Source organism: Bombina bombina, chromosome 5 (assembly GCF_027579735.1).
Source record: "Bombina bombina isolate aBomBom1 chromosome 5, aBomBom1.pri, whole genome shotgun sequence".
Taxonomy (NCBI): domain Eukaryota; kingdom Metazoa; phylum Chordata; class Amphibia; order Anura; family Bombinatoridae; genus Bombina; species Bombina bombina.
Genome location: NC_069503.1, coordinates 567,078,278 through 567,099,329, shown reverse-complemented (window position 1 = coordinate 567,099,329; position 21,052 = coordinate 567,078,278). Strand labels below are relative to the sequence as shown.

Below are 21,052 nucleotides of genomic sequence, written 5' to 3'. Positions count from 1 at the left end.
AAATGTTCTCTTTAATGATTCAGATAGAGAATACAATTTTAAACAACATTCCAATTTACTTCTATTATCTAATTTGCTGCAATCTTTAGATATCCTTTGTTAAAGAAATAGCAATGCACAATGGTGAGCCAATCACATGAGGCATCTATGTGCAGCCACCAATCAGAAGCTACTGAGCCTATCTAGATATGCTTTTCAGGAAAGAATATCAAGAGAATGAAACAAATTAGATAATAGAAGTGAATTAGAAAGTTGTTTAAAATGGTATACTCTATCTGAATCAAGAAAGAAAAAATGTAGGTTTAATGTCCCTTTAACTGTAAAGAGAGAGGAAAAAAAATTCATAAGGGTGTGTATATCCACTGTATACCGCAAAGTTTTCTACTATAACATGATTCAATAATTTTACATGATATTCTCAAAATGTTTTGTATATTTTTAAAGGGAGGTAAAACTGGTGGAATTCAGGGAACAAAAGTATAGGGGATTTGATCTCAGTAAATACAAGTAACAGACACGATAGCCATCATATAGGGGGCACAAGATAACCTTTTTTTCAACTTATGGCTGTTTAAAATGTACCATTTTGACTAGACATACAGTATCTCATATCAATTAATCTAAATTATAGAAAAAATTTAATATTATTCCTCAAGAATTTGCAAATAATATCAATATAATAGCAACAATGTCAAAGTCAATTAACTTGCATATCATATATATGTCTATTGAATTGTAATTGAGAGGTATTTCCCTTATAAATTAAACATCTCCTAGGCTAATTCTTTTACATTTAGAAGAGTGAGAGCAATTTTAATAGGGAAATAGAAAAGCAGTGATATAAGCCCAGAAGAGAATTCATTCAAATTAAAGAGAATCTGTCTTGAATAAAAAAAGCATCCAAATGAGTCTATCCAGATTATGAAAATGGTTAGCTAGTCCATTGTGGGCAAGCATAGTCCTCAGCTCATTGCAGATCTGCTGTTTCCAGCTGAGTCCTACTCCAACCTTTGATTATAAAGAGGAGCACAGCTTTGATCTTTAGATCCAAGTCAGGTGTTCATTGTGATTGCTGTAGCTGGTTTTCTAATGATCTACCTGATCCATTTGAGTTGCAGTTGTATCTAAAGTATATTGTCATGCAGGACTCTAAACTTTGGCAAGAACAGTGCAGATAATCACCACCACCTTAGGTAAGATTTATAGATTTTATAGAATTCAAGAAATATAGAAAAATGATAATTTTTGTGATGGCATTATTACTACAAGTGAGTCCTGGGCATGGGAACCTGTGCTTGAAAATTAACCACACTATTATAAGTGAGCACAGACAACTGCCTATAAATTTACCCTTAGAGAGAGCATATCAGTTTTTTCTTTAAGATGGCAAGGTGGATTGGTGCTATTTCAAAGATTTCAGAGACCTCTGCAAGAGCCAGTAAATATGAAACCAGTAGCCTGGCCACTACTGAAATCCCCCCAATATATTCTTAACTGACATCCCAAGATTCTGAGTTGGAAACAGGATTTATAACAAGAGTTATACATACAAGGGAACAAATTCACACAGTATTTAATTACTGCACCATGTACAGCAAAGGTCTTCTATCACTAAGGGTTCAATATAGCATAAGTTAAAGGGACACTCAAGTCAAAATAAACCTTTATGATTCAGAAAGAGCATGCAGTTTTAAGACACTTTCCAATTTACTTTTGTTATCAAATTTTGCACACTTTCTGAGGAAACAAGCTCATAATGAGCAGGTGAACAAGCTCAAGCGGTATACATATACTAGTCAGTGATTGGCTGATATCTGCCACATGATACAAAGGGCTGGAAAATGGGAGAAAAAATAAATTTGCCAGAAAAAAAATCTACTGCTTATTAGAAATTTAGAGTAGTTGTTATTACCTTGTCTTTTTTTATGCATGTGTTAATTATGTGTTAATTATGCAATTCTATTGTATTAAATGGTCCTCTATCATGGTGAGATAGCCTATTTCCACCATGGCAATGTTCAGCAGTATGAACCTGTTTGCTTCGACTCCTCATATGAATCTATTGAAAAGGCTACAGCTATGCTTAAAGATCTCGGCATGTACAATTACATGTATAAGTGTATTTATTTGCATTTATCTCCCTGATGTTCTCTAAATTGGTGTGGTATTTTGACAGTTTTGTGTTTAAAGGGAATATTATTTTTTCTGATTCAGACCGACAATTCAATTTTTTTTAAAAATTCCAATTTGCTTCTACTATCAAATTTGATTCAATCCCATGGTATGCTTTTCGCTACATGGCAGGAAATAGTGCATATATGTAGTGCTCTTTAAATGGATAACTAGGGATGGGCGAATGTTTCTAAAAATTCAAAATTTAAAACGAATTTTGATACATTCGTTCGTTCAAATCGAATTTCAAATGTTTATATAACATTCTAACATTCTATTTTCGAATTTTCGTTTTCAAATTTTTCAATAAAATTCGAAAATATGTGTTTGAATAATAGAATGTTTAGCTATGTATTCATTCAATTTCGAAAAGTAATATTCAAATTTGAAATAGTATTTATAGTCTACAACTGTGTTTAATAAATGTAATATTCAAATTCGAATGTGATATTCGAAAACTGTAAATAACATTCGAAAATCGAATTTTTAAGATTATTCGTTCTTATCAACATTCTATTATGTAAATCGAATTTCTACAATAACATTCATTCTAACATTCGAATTCGGATATAAACACATTCGCCCATCCCTATGGATAACATTATTGAAAAAACGTGGCCATGCAGTGCTCTATATATGTGCACAGTCCTGAGCTTACGACCCAACTTTATAACAAAGAAATTTGATTATAGAAGTAAATTTGAAACTTGCTTAAAATTTTTCTTTTGTTATTTGAAAGTCTGCTTCATGCATGCCCAGTAGGCAAACTTGCCCTGCTGACTTTTATGGCTTAACCAGGTTATGATAGAGCATGCAGTTTTAAAGAAAATATATATTTTTCTAACAAAATCATGACATAAAATAAATTATCAGAATGGAGAAAAAAATATTGAGGGCTTTTACATTTGCTTTGAGCTTACACAATGTTTTTAGCACTATTAAAAAGCTGTCGGCTAGATTGCGAGTCTTGCGTTATGAGTAAAAAAGCAGCATTAAGCCGAATAACTCTGCTTTTTTACTACCGCTGGTATTACAGTCTTGCAGATTTAGGGGCACCGCACACTTTTTTGGCCTTACCACAAATCAACTTACTCAAATTGCGTATAGTCTTTTTTCAATGGGACTTCCATAGTGCCGGTATTACGAGCTTGTCCTGGGAGGCCAAAAAGTGAGCGGTACAGCCTATCCCGTCAAGATTCGTAACGCATTCTAAAGTCAGTAGTTATGAGTTTTACACTACAACGCTGTAGCATAAAACTCATAACTAAAGTGCTAAAAAGTACACTAACACCCATAAACTACCTATTAACCCCTAAACCGAGGCCCTCCCACATCGCAAACACTAAAATTAAATTAACCCCTAATCTGCCGCTCCAGACATCGCCGCCACTATAGTAAACATATTAACCCCTAAACCGCCGCACTCCCGCCTCGCAAACATTAGTTAAATATTATTAATCCCTAATCTGCGGTCCCTAACATTGCTGCCACCTACCTACATTTATTAACACCTAATCTGTCACCCCCAACGTCGCTGCCACTATATTAATTTTATTAATCCCTAAGCCTAAGTCTAACCCTAACACCCCCTAACTTAAATATAATTAAAAGAAATCTAAATAAAAATTCCTATTATTAATTAAATAATTCCTATTTATAACTAAATACTTACCTATAAAATAAACCCTAAGCTTGCTACAAAATAACTAATATTTACATTGTAGCTAGCTTAGGGTTTATTTTTATTTTACAGGCAAGTTTGTATTTATTGTAACTAGGTAGAATAGTTACTAAATAGTTATTAACTATTTAATAACTACTTAGCTAAAATAAATACAAATTGACCTGTAAAATAAAACCTAACCTGTCTTACACTAACACTTAACCTAACCCTACAATTAAATAAATTCCCTAAATTAAATACAATTAACTAAATTCAAAACAATTAGCTAAATTACAAAAACAAACAAACACTAAATTACAGAAAATAAAAAACATATTACAAGATCTTTAAACTAATTACACCTAATCTAATAGCTACACCTAATCTAATAGCCCATCCAAAATAAAAAACCCTAGCCTAAACTAAACTAACAATAGCCCTTAAAAGGGCCCTTTGCGGGGCATTGCCCCAAAGAAATCAGCTCTTTTACCTGTAAAAAAAATACAAACAACCCCCCCAACAGTAAAACCCACCACCCACACAACTAACCCCCCAAATAAAACCCTAACTAAAAAAACCTAAGCTCCCCATAGCCCTGAAAAGGGCATTTGGATGGGCATTGCCCTTAAAAGGGCATTTAGCTCTATTGCGGCCCAAAGCCCTAACCTAAAAATAAAACCCACCCAATACACCCTTAAAAAATCCTAACACTAACCCCCGAAGATCCACTTACCGGGAGAAGTCTTCATCCAAGCGGCAAGATGTCCTCAAAGAAGCCGGCAAAAGTGGTCCTCCAGACGGGCAGAATTGGTCCTTCAGATGGGCAGAAGTGGTCCTCCAGACAGGCAAAAATCTTCACCCAGACGGCATCTTCTATTTTCATCCTTCCGACGCGGAGTGGCTCCATCTTCAAGACATCCTCTTCCATCCTCTTCCAACGACGACTACCCGATGAATGAAGGTACCTTTAAGTGACGTCATCCAAGATGGCGTCCCTTAGATTCTATCAGCCAATTGTAATTAAGGTTGAAAAAATCCTATTGACTGATGCAATCAGCTAATAGGATTGAGCTTGCATTCTATTGGCTGTTCCAATCAGCCAATAGAATGCAAGCTCAATCCTATTGACTGATTGGATCAGCCAATAGGATTGAAGTCACCGGATTACTTGAAGATGGAGCCGCTCCACGTCGGATGGATGAAGATAGAAGATGCTGTCTGGGTGAAGACTTCTGCCCATCTGGAGGACCACTTCTGCCTGTCTGGAGGAACACTTCTGCCCGTCTGGAGGACCACTTCTGCAGGCTTCGTTGATGACATCTTGCACTTGGATGAAGACTTCTCCCGGTAAGTGGATCTTTGGGGGTTAGTGTTAGGATTTTTGAAGGGTGTATTGGGTGGGTTTTATTTTTAGGTTAGGGCTTTGGGCCGCAATAGAGCTAAATATAATAAATATAATGTAGATGTCGGCAATAATGGGGGCAGCAGATTAGTGGTTAATAAGAATAATGTAGGTGGCAGCGATGTCCGGAGTGGCAGAATAGGGGTTAATAAGTGTAAGTTTAGGGGTGTTTAGACTCTGGGTTCATGTTAGGGTGTAAACATAAAATGTGTTTCCCTATAGGAATCAATGGGGCTGCGTTACAGAGCTTTACGCTGCTTTTTTGCAGGTGTTAGACTTTTTCTCAGCCGGCTCTCCCCATTGATGTCTATGGGGAAATCGTGCACAAGCACGTACAACCAGCTCACTTAAGCAGCGCTGGCATTGGAGTGCGATATGGAGCACAATTTTACTCTACGCTCTACGCTTACTTCTTGCCTTTTAACGCTGGGTTTCTGAAAACCTGTAATACCAGCGCAGTAGGAAAGTGAGCAGTGACAATAACGTACAAGTAAGTACCGCACCGCAAAACTCGTAATCTGGCCGTGTGTTAATAATCTATTTAAGTCATTCAAAATAAGTCAAAATAATTTTTCAAAACGTTGGGTTATAGAAAAGTCAAGATTTAGCACTGAAGGACCTGAAACCATACAATAACTTAAAGGGATATTCCAGTCAAAATATAATTGCACATAGATTTATGACATCTTTGAATAGAAACATATTTGCAATATACATGTATTGGCAAAAATGCTTCTAGTAAGAGTTATCACTGTTTTGGAGTTAACATTTTTCTCTGCACGTACATGTGAAGCATAGCTAGATATTGTCACTGCACCCACATTTTAAATAATGCAGCTGCTCAGATCATCAGTGGGGCTTGTATCATGTCAGAATTAACAAATTGAGTCATTACCAGATGGTACAAGCACTTTAGGCTCTCTAAGTAAGTGTTGTGTTCAAAAAGGCTGGTGCACGGTGCATACTTAAATACACTTTTAAAACAGCTATAGGTTTTATTAGAAGCATGTTTGCTAATGCATGTATATTTTAAAATTGCTTCTGTTCAATACCAAAATGCACCCAATGTGGTTTCCAATTTTGGCTGGAATATCCCTTTAATATCCCAATGGATTAGAAATGAAATTTTACTGACCTTTTGATGGCTTGGAATAGACCTAACATGTCAAAATGTCTCATTACGGGGGCGGAGCCGGCAGCTCAACTGGTAGGACGTGTGGAGACAGAGCTCTGGCCACAAAAGTGATATTTTAGCTCATATAACCTGCTAAATACAGCGAAATTGCCCAAAACATAACTAGGGCAGCTGATACAGTCACCCGGCACTGTTTCTTGCTCGTTTTTGCAGAAATTTACAGCCGCAAACAACAACCGCTTGGGAGCTCCAGACCACTTTACAGGAAAGGCTGCGGTCGCGGCCTACACCGGCACACGCAGTTAAGCCTTCACTAGTGGAATTACGCCTGATTACTGCAGGACCATCTCCTTGAGCCACCGGACTACCAAGCACACTGGGAGAGGTGAATATACTGGTTAGCAACCCGATTTTCATGGCAATATAAGCTCAGTACTCCTAACGGCATCCCACGTGGCAGCTTGTAAGTAGTCAGCAACTTGTTTTTTTTTCTTTCACTAAGAGACATTTAATTCAGGCTCCTTAGATTTGGCTTTATGGCCATTATTCTACCTTCTGTTGAAGCATTGTATACAGCTGCTGCCTCACTGCGACTTTATTTGAACAAGCCTTACAACTCTGTGGCAAATGGAAACCATTACTTTAAATCCTCACACAATTTATTATTGCTCTTTATAATGTGAAATTCTCTAATTACAAGTGTGTAGACTGAAATATACCTCATTTATTTTGCTCTCATATTTGGACACTCTGCTCTATATTGATCCCCCATACGCCTAAATCTGATAACATTAGTTTCTGTGCAGCAAAAGCCCTCTTATTGACATTAAGAAGAACTGTGCCCTTTTTACAAATTACTGTACAGCTGTGTATTTTTTTAAAAAGACCCTCAGCGCCAGAATTGAAGGCGAACATTATTTTAAAGTACTGCTGTAAGACCAGACTTCATTGATCCCTGGGGCCAGATTTGACACCCTCCTCCCTTTCCCGCTATCCTCAGTGGTGACGGGTCATACCCCATCTCCTTTTTCCCGCTTCGCCCAAAAGGGGGCACTCCCTCAGGAGGGTGCCATACATGATCCCTGATCCTGAGTGACAACTACCCCAGCGGAGGTCTGGAAATCATATATTGCACCAACAGCAACATATGTGAAACACCTTATGAGAATCAACAGCACCCTTCTACCTTAAGATGTGCTGCTAGTTGTATTGCCTAAGGGGAGGGGAGGCTCCTCAGGCTCCGGATCCTACTACATATACACATTACTCTGGTTTATTCTGCAACACCAGTTTATAAAATTTTGATCTTCTAGCTGTGTCTTGTGCTCTTAATTATCAGGTGTGCCATTTGAAGACCTGAAGATGGCACAATCCAACAAACGGAAACCAAAGCCGGTAGGTGGCCCTAAAAGGACTGTGGTGGACCACTTCAATCCTATGCTACTATCTACGAATGAAGATTCACAAGACAGCACTAACACCTCAACACATGGATCAGATTTGGTATCCAATACCCTCCAGGCCCTCCACGATGCAGCCCCAACAACTGTGACACCTTCGTTTATACTATCATCTTTGCAAACTTTGCTTGAGGCACATCACTCCTCTTTTCAGTCCCAAATAACTGCCTCGCTGGCTGAGATGCGGCGAGATCTGACATCTACTTCTGAAAGAGTGGACACAATTGAGAGGAAGCAGGAAGACATGATAGTTGAACAGGGTAATGTCCTAGCATATGCCCAGAGTTTGGCGGAACAGCTTATTATGCTAGAAAACAAAGTGGCGGATGCTGAAGACCGATCCCGCCGGAATAATCTACGCCTCAGGGGGATTCCTGAAAGCATATCCTCTAGTGACTTGGTCACCCACCTTTCTGAATTTTTCAATCTTCTGGCACCACCGGCGAATCCAAATGAGGGACTCATTGATAGGGCACACAGGGCTCTGCGCCCTAGAAGTCTAGCAACTGATAAACCAAGAGATGTCATTGTTCGGCTACACTTCTATACATACAAAGAGCGGCTAGTAAGAGCTTCTATGTCCAAACCTACTTTACCTGAGCAATTTCAGGACATCAACATCTTTGCCGATCTCTCTCACCACACTCTTCAGCAGCGAAAGTTTTTTGGAAGTTTCACCAAGTTTCTTAGGACCAACAACATAAAGTATAGATGGGGTCATCCGACCAGACTTTTTGTTCTCAAGGACAATCAGCAGTATATTGTTACCACTCTTGAACAAAGTCAAAACCTCCTGCAAAAATGGAGTGCCACATCTTCATCTCCACCTGACACTCCATTACAAAGCTCTTTGAACCCTATGGTCCCACAATGGGGTCCTCTACCCCAAAGACCATCCAGAGACTTAGCTACAACTAATCAGGTCCGAGCAGATGACGATGACTGCACATGAGGTATAGGGGTGGTGGAACATCTCCACCTCCTCACTGCTCACTAACCACCTGTCAATATAATTTACAAGTGACTTTCCATTGCTAAATGTTTTTTTTTTTTTCTTTTCCTCCTTAGGTTTGATATATGCAAAGTCTTTTATTTTAAAGTGTATATGTGTCTATTCTCTATTCTACTCACTACCTTCTCGTTCTTTCTTTCTTTCTTTTTTTCCCCCCTTTTTTTTTTTTTTTTCTCTCTTCTTCTTTCTCTTTTTCTTCTCTCTTCTCCCTAAGTCTTATCTCCTACTGGGGATAACGTTTCCTATCTACTATGGGGGCTCGGGAAACACCTGAGCTTTTAAGAACATATCTATACTCTCTTATTGTTAGTATGCTCTGCTTATCTGGAACGTGAGATGGCCGCATAATGGAGATGCACCACTGAATGCACCATTTTGTGGTGACCTCGCTTTCATATGCATTGTTCTCTCAGAAATGTCATTTACTTTCTAATCAATCTAATTTACAGATGGTGTATGCTGTGTTATATATGCCACTTGTGCTTCACGGTGCCTCTTTCGGTGACATCTCCCCTCATTTATCTCGCAATGGGTTTGGGCACTGTTTACCACCCGCAACACCGGGAGGTATCGTGCTCTCCAACTGGCATAATAGTTCTTTAGTATTTAATCGCCAGTGCTTGAAGATGCCGTACACTCACTGCAGTGTACAGATTATATGTTGTTCTTATCACAGCTGTTATTGTATTGTTGGGTACTATAAAAGTTTACTCGGTTGGCGGGGTGGATACACTCTGCCAACTGATGGCCTAATTTATCAATACTGTTGATATTTTCTTACATTGTACTACCTTTTATATGTTATATGGTTATGTGGAGCCGCATCTTGGCTGATATATTTTGTAATACCTGGGCCATCCTGTGCTGCATGCTTCCCCCACTATTAGCATATTATCAGGCCCATCTCCTGCTAGATGGGTTGATGAACTACCTGTGATTTTCGGGGTGTGGAGGTGGGGTGCTGAACAGGGGGCTGGTTTGCCCTTTCGATTTAGATTTTCACTGTTATGTCGATGTTTAACAATCACTACTATTGCATTAATAGATCTGGTCCGAAATTGATGTTATTTCTTCCCAGTCTCCCCCTCCTTTCTTCCTTTTTTTTTTTTTTTTTTTTTCTCTCTCTCTCTCTTCCTTTTATCCCATCTTGACTCTCCCCTCTTATTTTCTACCCACTTTGTCAATCTTTCCCCCCTGGATCCGGAGCCTGTGTGTGTACTTATCCCTCCCTCCTCTCCTCCATTCGCACTTTATTCTTTCTTTCTCCTGTCAAGCTCTCTCAATGATGTGGATTTAATAACTAAATTGCCAGCTGACACTGGCTACCACTCCCCCCACTTAAAGTACTCTGGAAACGTATTCTAGAGACTGCATACGCGGTTTACCTTGTTTATATACCGCACCTTGTACTCCTATTTGACTGTTTGTACGTTCTATCTTGGATATTGTTTGTACCAGTATTATTTTCTTTTATTTATGAGACTGTGTTGAGTTGTATTTATCCTAAGCACTCCTTTTTCCTTTTTTTTTTTTTTTTTTCTTTTTTCCTCTCCCCCCTTCCCTCCTTTGTCTTCCGCCCTATTTGTCGTTTCCCTAACTACCCATCACTGTCTAGTGCACCCTACCTCCTCTTTTTCCTGATAATCCACCCGACCCTAGTCCATAGCGAGAGGACGCACATTTGTAACTATGCCATACTGTTGTGTCACTCACAATGTGAGAGGACTCAACTCTCCGACTAAGCGCAGTCTCTGCCTTAGGTCTTTAGCCAAGTCTCGGGCCCACCTGGTTTTCCTCCAAGAGACCCATTGGGTAAAAGGTACAAAGACACCCATCCAGTCTAAATTGTACCCGATAGTTGAAACTGCCAGTTTCTCTCAGAAATCAAGAGGAACGGCTATCCTCATACATAAAGATGTCTCTTATGAGAAAGTTTTTGTTGACTCTGACCCTCAGGGACGATACTTGATTCTAGTCTGTAAACTGGACGGTACGCTGTATACGCTAGCCTCCTACTATGGACCTAATAAGCAACACATCCGGTTTCTACGCAAATTCCTCCAGAAATTGGAGACTCTGCGTCAGGGCCTTTTGCTTCTCGCCGGGGATTTCAATCTTATATGGGACCCCAATCTGGATAGACGATCGGACACCCCCCGTAAATTCCCTAAGCCAATGGCTGAACTATCGCACCAATTTCGGCATTTAATCTACCGCTTCAACCTATTTGACATCTGGCGTGCCCTTAACTCGACTGCTCGGGATTATACTTATTTCTCTCCAGTACATCGCTCGTATTCGCGGTTAGATTTTTTCTTTTGTGACCCGGGTCTTCTGGATGGTGTGACTCGTACTTGGATTCCTCAATGCTCATGGTCTGACCACGACCCTGTTTATATTAATTTACGATCCTCCATGGAACTTCAACGAGCGTCAACATGGCGCTTGCATCCCCACTTGTTCTCCAATCCTGGAACGGAGGCTTCCATTGCTGAAGACATTACCGAGTTTCTAGCCTTAAATGATAACGGTGAAGTTGACGACTTCACCTTATGGGCTGCACTGAAAGCATATATTCGAGGGTCGTTTATAAAAATAGCAGCAGCCGAGAAAAAACGCAAGGGAGAAACCCTTGCACAGCTTACTATGAGCCTCCGAAAGATTTCTGGGGAACATAAAATGAACCCCACAGATACGCTGTCCAAGCAACTAGTGGATCTTAAGGCCCGTATAGTACAGTTGGAGTCTGAGAGGACAGCCGTGAGACTTCTACGGCTTAAAGAAATATACTACCACAAAGGCAATAAAGCTGATAGATTATTGGCCAATAGGTTACGCCAGAAAACGGCGGCAGCACGTATCCCCATGCTGAAGGTAGATGGACGGTGTGTTATAAAACCCACAGATATTGGCAATGCTTTTGCGGATTACTATGCCGCCCTCTATAATCTAAACCAGGACGGCTCAGTTTGCCCTCCAACATCTGAGAATGTTGGGACGTTTCTAGCCTCGCTGAACCTCCCTTCGGCTCCCCAAGACTGCATTGACTCTTTGCAGAATCCCATTTCATTAATAGAGATTAAAAAAGCTATCAAATCTCTTAAGGCCTTTAAATCACCAGGACCAGACGGCTTCTCTGATCTATTTTATAAAAAGTTCCAAACCCAACTACTTCCCATTCTAGGGCGTTTTTTTACGCTAGCAAGCGAGCGGTGTACCTTCTTGGCCGAATTTTTACAGGCCACTATCATTACTCTCCCGAAACAGGGAAAGGACTTGACCCTTTGTGGCAGCTATAGGCCGATCTCACTGTTGAACCTGGACGTTAAGTTGTATGCTAAGATTTTAGCTTCGCGCCTCAATTCCTTACTACCAGTGCTGGTCAGACCAGATCAGGTGGGCTTTGTCTTACACTGGCAAGGCCCAGATAATACAAGACGTCTCCTGAATGTCTACCTTGAGGCTCATGGTTCCCACTTGCCCTGTGTCACCCTGTCGTTGGACGCTGAGAAGGCCTTCGACAGGGTGAACTGGAAATATATGTTTGCTGTGCTGCGGCGCTTTGGTCTCCCGGAGCCCTTCATCACGGCAATCGCGGCACTTTACTCCACCCCGTCGGCAGTAGTCAGGGGTCTGGGGTTTTGCTCCAGACCTTTTTTAATAACGAACGGCACGAGACAAGGATGTCCAATGTCCCCACTTATTTTTGCCCTCATGATGGAACCCTTAGCCGAGGCCATCCGGTCCTGCCCCTTAATCCAAGGGGTATGTATCCATCGAACGGAGCAGAAGACTGCTTTGTTTGCAGATGACCTAACAGTGCTTGTGTCGGATCCTATTGCTTCTCTTCCCCACCTATTTTCCCTACTGAATAAATTCTCCTTAGTCAGTTACTACAAGCTAAATGTCCTCAAGACTGAGGCGTATGCTATTAACATTTCGGACGGGACTCTTAATGAGCTGAAACGCACTTATAAGTTCGTGTGGTCTACGACACACATCAAACATCTCGGGGTTTATCTCTCGCATAGTATTCCGAAGATGATAGAATTGAATTTTAATCCCTTATTGTCAACTATTGAAAAATCGACCGACACTTGGAATGTTCCATCACTGTCATGGCTGGGTCGTATCGCGGCCTTCAAAATGAGCCTCCTACCAAAGCTTACCTACCTATTCCGCTCTCTACCCATCCCGATTCCTAGATCTACAATTTACAAATTTCAACAGCTATGTAACAAATTCATTTGGCGCAATAAGGTTCCGAGACTTGCTACTAATATTCTACAACAACCTCTTCTGGCTGGTGGGGCGGCTGCCCCCAATATCCTAAAATACCATGAGGCTGCCAGACTCTCTCATGTAACCCAATGGAAGCTGCCATTGGAGAGTCGATGGGCAGAGATTGAACAAGCATCCCTCCCGGCTGGGTTCACCCTACAGGATCTGGTGTGGATCCCCATACACTCTAGGACGCCAGCCCTTTTGGCTAATCCTATTGTCAAATCGAATTTGCAGTTTTGGGATAAGGTTCGCAACCTTTCGGCCGTAGCGCCGCATCCCTCGCCATCGCATTCCCTGAGAGGACTGCTATTGTCATTGCCAGACTCCCATCCCAACTTATGGCTTGCTTTGGGTTTGACTAGAATAGCAGATTTCTATGCAGGGGATAAGTTACTAACTTATCAGGACTTTCTTCGGAAGTTTAATCCGCCTCCTCGACTGCACTTTGAATTCTGGAGACTACGTAGCCTTCTCCTCTCGTGGGGCTTTGGTGCGGGCCCATTGAGGTCTAAAACCGCTTGGGAAGTTCGCTGGGACTCTATGACATCTCCCGGTAAACTTTTGTCCATCTCGTATCTCACACTCATGAAGCCTCCAGTTTTCTATAAGTCTCCTCCAATACGGCGATGGGAATCTTCCCTGATGGTTTCAAACGAGCCACAACAATGGCGGATTGCAGTCCAATTAACCAAGAAAGCTATACACTGCATAACTCTGTACAAGTTATTTCTCAAGGTTATGCTACAATGGCATATGACTCCTATCCGTTTGTTTAAAATCTCGGCAGTCAATTCACCCAAATGTTGGAGGGGCTGTGAGGAGTTGGGAACGCCTCATCATATCTGGTGGTCTTGCCGTCAGATTCAGCCGCTTTGGCAAAAATCAATCCGATACTGCTCTTCAGGGAATATTCACTTACCTTTGTCCCCTAGTTCATGCCTGTTTCACATCTTGCCTAGGAAATTGACTCTACCTCAGAAATTATTCTGTATTTACCTATTTCTAGCTGTTAAATTAGCTGTAGCTCGTATGTGGCTGCAACGCATTGTCCCTTCTTGGGAGCAGGTGATGGATATACTGGATTTTGTTAAAAGAATGGAGTCCTATGTCTCCCATGTCCACGGGTCAGCAGACCTTCAGTCCAAAATTTGGGCACTTCGCCCAGAGTAATTCCTCCTACAGACACTTTGGGGACATTAGGTTCCTCGGGTTGGTTGTAGCCGATGCTACTTATATCCTCCTGCCCATTCCCCCTTTCCTTTCCCTTATCTGAACCCTCCCAATCTCCCCCGCTCATATCCCCTGTCGGTGTATACCTCCCTCCCTCCCTTTTTTTTTTTTTTTTCTCTTTCCGCCCCCCCCCCCTTTTTTTTTTTTTTAGCTTGACACAGTTTCTATTTTTCTCTATATATAATCTGGTTAACACTTCTGATTGTCATATTCTATGTTTAAGCTATAGTTTTGGTATGAACATTTATGATGATGAAACCTCTATACACTACGGAGTTTGCTGATTTATACGGGTTATTAATAATATGGGTCTTTGTTCCACAACAAATGGACTTTAGCACTCTCCCATGGAGAGGTGGGAATAAGATTGTTGACCAACAGACACCGAATATAGACTCAAACATCCAGCATTCTCTCTCTTGTGTTCCTTATTTTATGTGACTATTTTATATATTACTATCTCTGGTTAATCCTGTTATTCCTGATTTATGTACTATTGATATGTATGTACATGCTTTTGATGCTCTTATGTTCATTCATCTTTCAAAATAATAAAAATTATTTATAAAAAAAAATAAAAAAAAAATGTCTCATTACTATATTAGAAACAATCAGTAACACTAAGGTTGTGTTACTACTAGGGGGCGCACAGGACCCTATATGATTACTATGTAAATAGGCTAAGAGAGAAGAGAACAAGAAATTACATGAAATAACTATAATAAAATATACTATATGAAATAATGTAAACAAATAAGAAACAATTCTTATAAATATGAGACTATGAGAAACATAGGATACAACACAAATAATAACAAATACAGTAATAAGAAATTCCTGAAAGGTTCTTATCTGGAAATGCTGTCTTCTTCTGCAATGTTATATAGATGGTAAATGTCCCAATTAGGGTGGGTATAGTCCCAAATGATGAATATGATCAAATACCAGGATGATCAATGATCAGGAACACAGATGATGACTGGAGTCAGCTGCTTTGTCAGGGATATCAAGATCTAAGAGCAAGTTTTCTCTGTGAAAAAATAACAAAAAGACAAAGGCACCTCCTGGTGTAATACAGTTAGTGAAAGAGATTTGTTAGGTTATCAAAAAGGTACTCACAAGTGGAGCAGCACCCAATTGTGCTAAATCAAACAGACTGGGATCTCACAGTGTCCCAGCTCACTGACACTGCAAGGAAACTGGTTACTCCAACGTCTTGCCGGACTGATAGAGCTCAGACTCTCACAAAGAGGTTTAAATAAAACCAAATTTTATTAATAAAATAAAAATCTCAGTGTCTCATGACACTAGATATTAAAATGACAAGAAACGCGTTTCTCAGACTGCTGTCTGTTTCATCAGGAGGCACCTTTGTCTTTTTGTGATTTTTTCACAGAGAAAACTTGCTCATTACTATATTGACTGATTGCAAAAATATTTAAGGATACTACTGTAATCCATCACCTACACAATGGTCGAGCTTCCAAAAAAATAAACTTCTGCCATTATGTGCATTACATTCATCTATAAGACATATATTTCTATAGCCAGATTTAGTTAAGTTAAAGGGATATGAAAACTATTTCTTTTCTTTCATGATTCAGATAGAGAATGGGATTTTAAACAACTTTCTAATTTACTTCTATTATCAATTTATTTTCGTTTTTTTGGTATCTTAATAAGGTTCAAAAGCAGGGACGTAATGCTTAGGAGCAGGCCCATTTCTAAAGCACTAGATGGCAGCAGTTTTTCAAGAATGTTATACATTTGCAAGAGCACTAGATTGCAGATGCCTACCTAGGTATTTCTTCAACACAGAATATCATGGGAACATAGCAAATTTGATAAAAGAAGTAAATTGCAAAGAAAATGTGTGGTTTTCATAACCTCAACTCACATAATATTACTTTACTTTGTTGTCTTTATGTATAGTCATTATATACTATTTTACTATTGCAATTTAATGTATGATTTGAAAGCTTTGGGTTCCTTTGCAAAACATACAAATATATATATTAAAAGGATAACATGAAAAATATCTTTATCACAAACTGTAAAATTATATTAGGAGCTGACAACTTAGAGAAAGATTATCTTAATACAGAGATGAAATTAAATTTCCACAAATGACATTTCTACAAGGTCAACAATTTTAATAAAGATGAAAATGTAAATGGTATTACATAGGAAGTAATAATGACACATCTTCCACAAGGTATACTGGTAGTGTGCATAATCTTTACCATGCTGATTACTGATTTAGAAAATGGAATAAAAATAGTGTATCCTAACTGAACTAAACACAGGGTTGTACTCACATTGATACAACGTTCAGAAGTCATAAGTTATAATATTTTATCATTTCTGGCATTTCTGTATTGATACAAATTCATATAATTTACACAATAGATTCATTAATAGTTTTACTTTATTGATAGAAAAATATACATGGAATCTACATTTTGAAGTTGTCCTGAATTTTTTATTACACGCCAGAATATTGTCATAACAAGTAGAATATTGGAATAAGAGGTTAATGTACAAAATTTGAATGTTTTGACTTTAATTTAAAACAAGTATTATAGAAGTAAGTTGCATTACTATTCTAAGCATTTCATGATAATGGTAGAATCCCAATTGGGCTCAAAATGATTCTTTATTCCTTATTGTAAGTTCCTAGCAAGGTGACTTTGTGAATTTTTTATGATAAAATGAAAATTTAGCCCTTGGCGATATTTTTTCCTTACGTATGCAATCTGAAAGTGTACCATCATAAATTATCATTAATCTGCTATGTGTTCAGTGACACAACACCAGTACTATGGCAGTTTAGTGATGCTTTAATAATAATAATAATAATAATAATAACTTGAAAACTGATATTGCTGATACTAATGTTATATAATAGGAACATTTGTTGAAAAACAACATGTATTTACCAAACAAGGGCTGCATTACAAGTGGAGCGCTAATTTATCACGTGACTGTAAACGGGCAAATTCGCCCATTTATGGGCGCGTAATAAATAACCAGCCAATACAAGTGGCTGGTTATTGCTACTGCAAACTCTTGGTAGCAATTAGCGTTTAATAAAATAATCAGGGATCAAACCTTTGGTAAATTTCTAAAATGAGCCCCAATTGCTCCCCAAAAAATCTGTGTAGTGGCTTTTTGAAAATAAAAAATAATAGCATTTTTTATTTTAAAAAACAAAAAACTGCATTTTGGGGCTAAAGTTGGTATTTTGGAGCGAAAAGCGGCTTTACGTTGCAGTCTATGGGGACTGTGTGTTCCCAGTAAATATATATGTATATGCTTATATACATATATATTTATGTGTAAATATACACATATTAACGCATAAATATATATGTATATATTCATATACATATATATTTATATTTTCTACCCATCCCTGCTCGACTTACTCCCTTCGCTATGCTAGTTATCATGCCGTGTCTGAAGGCATGAGAACAAGGCTCCTATTGTAGCCAATGGAATCACACTCTCGTGAGCGCAATGTTTCCGTGCAATGTGAAAGCGAGGTCACGTTTGCATTGCACCTCACTTGTAATTCCAGTGCACATTTGTGTGCAAAGGTATTACTAAGTATTACTAAATTGAGTGCAAATATCACTTTAGCCTTTAAATTTAGCTGCTATAATTAATGAGCTATTGCATTTTATATACCGTATAGTTGTAATAAGAGAAAAACGCTTCAATAGATTACAGGGTATGAATAGTGGCTCTATGATAGCTTTGACAGTTTCAGATAATTTTACATATATTTATGTAAAAGTATTGGTTATGCAAAACTAGGGAATGTGTAATGAAGGGATTATCTATCTTTTTAAACAATAACATTTTTCAAGTAGACTGTCCTTTTAAGTTCAAATATTTTGGCACCCATTACTTTATAGAAATTAAACCTTTGCAATTATATAATTAATATTTAAACAATAAATATAATTGTAAAAGAAATTAGATATGTGCATGGTGAAAAAATTTGGTTCGGTTCGGATCGATTCTGAATTTTTCGAATTTCGGTTTGGATCGATTCGAATTCGGAAAATTTTGAATCGATTCGGTTCGGATTTGTTTCGGATTCATTCGGATTCAAAGAAATTCGGCTGGATTCGGTTCGATTCGAAAATTCGGAATTTCGGTAAGTGTTTGGTGGGATTAGACTAGTATTATGTACTGTATATTAGGTGTAACCCATAGCAGAGTGATATAACCTAATATACTGTACAATACTAGTGTAATCCATGGCCATCCGAATTTACTGAATAAATCCGAACTAATTCGGATTTATTCGGTAAATTCGTCAGTATTTTAATTCGGAAATTCGGTTCGATCCGAATCTCCGAATTTGCCGAATTTTCAGAATTTCCGAATTGATCCGAAATGAATTGTACATATCTAAAAGAAATATCTACTAAAATCTTAAGCTCCTGGCGCGTATCAACATCTTAGATCATTTGAGGTATTTTGACCCAATTGCTATTGCCTATTTGAGCAAGATATTAATTTCTTTGCAATTTCTGAAAAAAATTGATTAGCGACACTGAATTCAAAATGTAAGTCCCCACAAAGGGCTAGATTACAAGTGGAGGGCTAATTTAATGTGCGCCTGTTACATAACCAGTCATTACAATTGACTGGTTAATGCTATTGCAAGCTTGTGGTAGCAATTTGCGCTCTGAAAATTAACCAGATCTCTGATTAATTAAAACATTGTTTACTAACTGCACAAAGCAGCTATAAGGGATTAAAGTGAGGGGGTGTGGGGTGTTAGAAAAAAAAACGGCACTGAAAAGTACCTTTAAATTGCGGTCTATGGAAACTGTGTGTTCTCTATAAATACATGCTTATATGCATATATATTTATGTGCTAATATGTGTATATGCATATATAAACACATAAATATGTATGTATATATTCATATACATATATATATATATATATATTCATATACATATATATATATATATATATATATATATATATATATATATATATATATATATATATATATATATATATATATATACATATTAGGGTTGCACCGATACCATTTTTTTAAGACCGAGTACAAGTACCGATACTTTTTTCAAATACTCACCGATACCAATTACCGATACTTTTTTAATGTGTTGACAGTTTACCAGGCACAATACAGACTAATGATTTAAGATCGCTTCTTTATAATTATGAACTGTATCTCAAAAGACATTTTGAAATAATAAAACAGTTTTATGTGCTTGTTGTCACAAAGTTCACAGAACATGTTTATAAATAAAATTATTACAATAACATATATTAATAATAACAATAAATAACAGCTGCAGCAGCTGGGACTGGAAAGCTACAATTTAAAGGGGCGATTACTGGATGCAATTGGGTTGTAGGGTGCCTATATAACTCATCAATCTGACATTTGTACTTAATACAAAGTAATATAATTTAATTCTGAAAATAATATTGGGGAAGGAGTGTCCCAGTAATCCCCTTTGAGAAAAATGGGGCATTTGTATTCTACTGACTCAACAGAAAATAGGGCTGGTCTTCATATTTTTCCAGGGCTGCTTTTTATTCCCAGTCCAGCCCTGGCTAAGGGTGTTCCTCAGAGTACAGTATATTTTGAGCATAATTGTGAAAGATGAGAGGCTTCCAGCTGTAAAGTAGCAGCTTTTAAAGCATGGCCCTGACGTAAAATAATACAAATAACAGCAATTTGTATTGGCAGAACAGAAGTAAACAATTTTTAGTTAAGTCTCCACTCAAGCTTAAAATGAAATGGGAACATACAGTTTGAAAAATGCCATAAGATGGCATATGGGTATGAATTGGAGGTATCGGTTTAAGTATCGGTGCATTTGCACGAGTACAAGTACTCATGCAAATACTTGGTATCGGTACCGATACCGATACTAGTATCGGTATCGGTGCAACCCTAATACATATATATATATATATATATATATATAAACTTTGCTGCCCATCGTTGTGCCACGTACACCCTTCGCTGCGCTAGGTTCTCATGCAGTGACTATAGGAATGAGAATGAGGCTCCCATTGGAGCCTATGAAAGTGCGCTCTTCTGAGCGCAAAGCTACCATGCAGTGCGAACGTGAGGCTTTGAAAGAGTTTGTCCACTGACTGCAAAACAATGCAATTTTTTTTAATACAAGTCTCTTGCAAAGCAATATATACTATACTTACTTTAATATCCTTTAGGTGCACAACGAAGCATCTATATAAAAAGCAGAACAGTTGGTCTTGTTCAGCTAGTGGGCTGAGCATGAGATTGTAATATTATATCTTTTTATTATAATTTTTTTTTTCTTCATAAAAACAGGTAGAAAAAGAACCTTGCATGGTCAGGATGCACTCTAGTCTCTCAGAAGGTAGTGAAAGAAATATATTTTACAGCAACATAATACAATTAATTTGTATTAAAATGTTGATTTATTTTCCTTACTTAATATTTTATGAGAGATTCAATTTTTTAATTTTGAGTAAAATGTCCCCTTAATTTTTTCATTTTTATTAAGATTAAACCCTTTATGCACTAGGCTTGACTTTTCATTATATCTCTGAGATACATTTCCTTTAATCATTGTGGCACATTATACTTGAATAGGGCATTGCATCTAACTAAGGGAAATTCAAGCAAAAACAGCCTGCCCC

General features: G+C 38.2%; 1 protein-coding gene across 1 annotated transcript in view; it reads right to left on the bottom strand.

Annotated features, from left to right (window-relative positions):
- SEMA5A (semaphorin 5A) overlaps positions 1-21,052 on the bottom strand; it is a 1,142,184-nt gene that overhangs the window by 199,625 nt on the left and 921,507 nt on the right. The window lies entirely within an intron of this gene.